Raw genomic sequence first — 5,854 nt, 5'->3', positions numbered from 1 at the left:
CGCATATAAAATTCTTAATAATGACATGCAAGTGCACACAGGGATTCCATGAAGAAAAATAAGCAGGCAAAAAACAACAAGGAAAAGACCTTTACTCCAAAAATATACAAATATTGATGTGACAAATTATCAAAAGATGACTCTATATATTTCTGCAGGGCAATATATATGCTCTGTATGTATCAAGGGACTCAATCCATTAAATTAACATTCATATGTAATGTATACCCATTACTCGCAACTGAGACAGAGTCATCATAGCTATAAGTCCTCACACATGTAACATTCCAAGATGATACCCTTATACAAAAAGGCCACATTGAGAAACGATAAACTCACCCATAGTGGTTAGATGCCCTGAAAAACGTGCCCCGATGCGCACGTTTCGTGGTCTTCCTCATGGGGCCGTGATGTGTTGTCTGTACACGTATACTATACTAACAAGTAGCCATATAAATTTAATCTCTTCCTGCAAATGGACATATCTGTATATCCAGATTGTGAGTAGTTTACTGCAATTAGGTTTACAATTACATCTCAGGGATGGCACAGGTACAACTCAGCTGTAATACACAGTTAAAGGGATATTCCCATCTCCAGATCCTATCTCAATATGTAGTAGGTATAATAATAATATTAGCAAATACCTCCAATTAGAAATGTAGTATAATTCTCCCGATATAGCCATGTCTCTTAACTAACGTGTAGGGCATTGCAGTAGCTTAGGTTCCCATGGTTACAACCACGCACAACTAACTAGCTGTCATTTGAGTGGTCATAACCATGGATACCTAAACTTCAATTCCCTGAACATGAGGTAAGTGACATAACTAATAAAGAGAACTATACTACATTTCTAATAGGAGGTATTTGCTGCTAATATTATGATTATTAGAAAGAAGGAACGCGGCACTCCTGGTATCTGAAGGTGCTCAGACAGGATCCAACTCTGTAAATATTACAAAAAAATCCAACACTCGAATCGATGCAAAGGTGAATTTTTTAATAGTGAGCCAAGCAATAATACAATACAATACAATGGAGGGTATATCAAAGTAGGATGGTGAACCACGTTGGTGCATGTTGTGGAAATAAAGCACATGTAGTAGGCCATGAGCGCCATTCCTCATAGCGATCCTCATCACCTACTACATGTGATCTACTGCCACTCCATGCGCAGACGTGGTTCACCATCCAGCTTTGTTGTACCCTCCAGTAATCTGGCTTCCTGAGTATACTTAACAGATTGTAAGTGTCACACAGTTTACCTGACAGTATACATTTGAAAAAAGGTTCTTGAACCAAAACGTCACGTATAGTACAGCTTTTATTGGACCGTTATTAAAATATTCACCTTTGCGTCGATTTTAAGTGACAAATTCTTTGTAATAATAATAATTATTATTAGTATTACATCTACTACATATTGGGATAGGATGTTGGCGATGGGAGTACCCTTTTAAGCTCCTGCTGAATGTGCTGGGACCAGAGATAGTTCCTATCCCAGCACTTCCACTCCACCCCTCAGATGTCACTATCAATAGTGACAGCGCCATGTAAGGAGCTTGACAGAGGAAGATTGCTACTTATGTCAAAACATCGGTATCCCCGCAGCATGATTGTGAGATGCTTATTGGTTGCTATGGAATCCAAAAGTCTAAAAATGGCCTTTGTGTCTATGATAGGCTATTAGACCTCTGGTGGGCTATCAGTCAAACTCTGACATAAGTAGTGCACTGTGATACCTAAGAGATCTTAGGATCACATTTTTAAGTTCTCGGTAAGACTAGTAAGCATTGTAAAAAAAAAAAAAAATCAAGAGTAAAAAAAGATGTAACAATAAAAAAACCCAAAAAACTAAATCCCAGTTTTAAGGAGAACCAACCAGCAGGATTTTCATGTGTAAAGTAAAGCCAGTGCTATACTGGTGCTAGGATGCTGAATGTAAGCATAGATTGTATGCTTTATTTATGTGCAAGTAAGGTTCCAGCAATGCCTTGCTATTTGATTGACAGGTGCAACAGGAAGGGAATATGTGGGTCAGGTTTTTCTACGTATTTCCGACCTTGTCTGCTTGTCTGGCCTTGGTAGATGCTAGACTGTATGGGCTGCAATTTGGAAGGAGCCCAAACACTCTAGGGTCTACCAAGGCCAGGCAGATAGACAGGGGTGAGAATAGATAGCAAAACCTGACCCACATATTCCCTTCCTGTTGCACCTGTCAATCAAATAGCAGTGCATTGCTGGAATTTTACTTGCACATATTTCTGAAATAAAACATCCAATCTCTAAACAAAAGCTATACTTATATTCAGCATCCTAGCTCCAGTATAACACTGGCTTTCCTTTATATATGAAAATCCTGATGGTTGGTCCTCTTTAAGGGAAAAAAATATTTATTTACGCAAAAACTAATCCACACAAAAGCAACTCATATTGATAGTGGTAAGACCTATATTATAAAGCAATATTATTATTTTTCCTGCACGGTGAACACAGTTTAAAAGAAGTATTAAAAACCGTTCCATAATTGTTGTATTTGCCAATTTCTACTCCACAAAAAATTAAGTAATCTACAGCAAGCCATCATACAGCTCTGTAAAGAGAAAAATGAAGGTAGTATTCTTGTGCAATAGTTGTAAAACCTAAGAAATGGTATAAATTGGGCATCAGTCATAATCGTATCAACCAACAGAATACAATTAAAATGTCATTTATACTGCATGGTGAACTCTGTTAAAAAAATAAATGATTTATTGTTTTTTTGTTCATGTACCATGAAAAGAATTAAAAAGCGATCAAAAAGTTGAATGTACCAAAAAATGGTCTCATGAAAAACTACATTTTGTCCCACAAAACCAGCTCGTAAGGCCGCTTTCCATGCTGCGACATCACTAGCGATTTCGCCTGCCCCCGTCGTTTGTACGTTACGGAAAATCGCTGCCTGTGGCAAACAATATCGCTAGGACGTGTCAAACGGACTTACCTTCCTAGCAACGTCGCTGTGGGCGGCAAAACAACCTCTTTTTTAAGGGTGCGGTTCATGCGGCGTCACAGCAACGTCAATCAGCGGGTCATCAATAGAAGCGTAGGGTGGCGGAGAGCGGCCACATTAACGACACGCCCACCTCGTTGCCGGCAGGACGCAGGTACGTTGTTGTTCGTCGTTCCTGGGGTGTCACACGTAGCGATGTGTGCTGCCTCAGGAATCACGAACAACCTGCATCCAGAATGAGCAACGATATTTGGGAAAGGAACAACGTGTGAACAATCAACGATTTTTGCCGTTTTTCGGAACGTTAGCGGTCGCTCGTAGGTGTCACAAGCAACAAAGTCGCTAACGAGGCCGGATGTGCGTCACGAATTCCGTGACCCCCAACGATATCTCGTTGGCGATGTCATTGCATGTAAAGCGGCTCTTATAGAGCTCCATCTAGAGAAAAGTAAGTTATCAGTATCAGAAGACTGCAAAAAAAAAAACAAAACAAGATTTTTTTTAAGTAATTTCTTGTGCAAAAGTAACAAACCTTAAGAAATCTATATAAATTTGGTATTGTCGTGACCATATTGAGCCTCAAGCTGAAGATAACATATCAATTATACCTTATGATGAATGGGGTTTAAAAACAATAAATAAAAAATAGAATTTCTGTACTTTTGTTCATTTTGCCTCCCAAGGAGTAAAATAAAAAGTGATAAAAAATTGCGTGTGCCATAATACCAATGAAAAGCACAGTATTTCATATAAGCCCTCACACAGCTCTGCTGATGGAAAAGTGTAAAATGTATGGCTCTCATAATATGGTGACACAAAAACATGATTTTCTTTTTCAAATTTATTATACATTTATTGTACAAAAGTAATAAAAAAAACCCAGAAAAATTGCAATGCCATAAAAGTACTGAACTACAGAATTAAATTAAAGGGAATTTGTCACCAGCATTTTGCAACCAGATCTCAGAGTAGTATAATGTAAAGGCAGAGGCAAATCACTGCACGTGGCGTACAATATCGTTAGTCCCCGTCACACATACCTGCCTAGCGACGTCGCTGTGGCCGGCGAACAGCCTCTTTTCTCAGGGGGCAGTTCGTGCGGCATCACAGCAACGTCACACGGCAGGCAGCCAATAGAAGAGGAGGAGCAGAGAGCAGCCGAAGGAAAGACACGCCCACCTTGTCGGAGGACGCAGGTACGGTGTTGTTAGTCGTTCCTGGGGTGTCACACGTAGCGATGTGTGCTGCATCAGGAACGACGAACAACCTGCATCCACAACGAGCAACGATATTATGAAAATGAATGACGTGTCAACAATCAACGATTAGGTGAGTATTTTTGATCGTTAACACTCGCTCGTAGACGTTATACGCAACGACGTCGCTAACGACGCCGGATGTGTGTCACGAATTCCGTGACCCCAACGACATCTTGTTAGCGATGTCGTTGCATGTAAATGGGCCTTTATTTACTCTGGCAGCAGTGATAGCGGCCATTCAATGTTTAGTGGCCCCTGCCGGTGACTGTAGAATAGCATTGATGCAAAAGAAAAGGGTGCAGAAATGATCAGCAGTGGTCACTACACTGCGCTCAGCAGCTCCATTCAGTGTGTTTACATCCAGCCAGAGCAAGTTGCATCTGATTGGTGGGTTTGCCGCACCCCCACTGATTTGCTGCTGATGATGAACCATGCTGTAGACAGGTCATCAAAATTCCTACTCCCGGACAACCCCTTTAATGCCCTGAATTCATTAGGCGTGAAGGAACAGCTTTAATAATGGATCTTAAAGCAGCATCCCACATGTGTTTTACATTTCCAGACAGCAGTTAGAGAAGGGGAGAGTAGTTGGGGCAAAATTATACCAGGCCAGAAAAGAAAAGAGCTTTACACAGGTGATATACACGTGCTTCAGCTGGGCCTCATGCATGAAAATGAATTTGTCGCCTATAGCAACCAGTCAGAGCTCAACTTTAAGTTTTCTAGAGCAGTTAATAAAACAAAACCTGAACTTTAGTTGGTTACCATGAGCAACCAAGTCAATCTTACTATCAGTTTAATAAATAAGGTTATTTATATTCAATAATGTCTCTATAGACAGGTCACTTTCATCTCCTTTTATGACAACTTATTTATAATGTTAATGACAAATAAAGTTATTGTCACAATGGTTTTACTGAGTGGAATAATGGTCCATATACACCGTGCAGTGTGCAGCATTAAACTACGGTACAGACATCCAGTAACAGGTTTGCCAGACTTCGGTCATTTAACTGGAACCTGTCATCCACACACCAGCGGGGAGGAACAATCTGGTCAGATGGCCATCGCTGGTCTTGACCCGGAGCCTCCTTAATCCTTGTGATCACCTCCTGTCTTCTTCCTTCTTGTGGATGATGCGTTCTACCTCATCCACACAGAATCTTACTTGTGCTTCTGCGCACGTGCACTTCTTTCAGTCCTGCTGAGAGCAGATCAAAATATTGTACTGCGCATGCGTTCTTTGACCTTTATCTACATCTGCGCATGTGCTGGAGCACAATGGAGGACACAAAGCAAGATGGAGGATGTTCATCGCAAGGATAGAGAAGGCGTCGGACCAAGACCAGTGATGGCCATCAGACTGGACCGTCCCACAGGTGAGTAGGTGACAGGCTCCCTTTAATAACCTGTTTACACAGGAAAAACACGGTTCAGATGTGCACTTAAAACCAGAAGTGGAAGAATCAGGGGAAACGTAACAAGGAAACCCATCCCCACTTCTACATTTTATACCCCCTCCTGGTTTTGGCTTACAAATACTGAGATAAAAAACCTCACCAAATACTCAACGTGTGCACTTGGCCTCACAGATGGTTCA

Source organism: Anomaloglossus baeobatrachus, chromosome 9, assembly GCF_048569485.1.
Source record: "Anomaloglossus baeobatrachus isolate aAnoBae1 chromosome 9, aAnoBae1.hap1, whole genome shotgun sequence".
NCBI lineage: Eukaryota > Metazoa > Chordata > Amphibia > Anura > Aromobatidae > Anomaloglossus > Anomaloglossus baeobatrachus.
Note: the sequence above shows the minus strand (reverse complement) of the source record.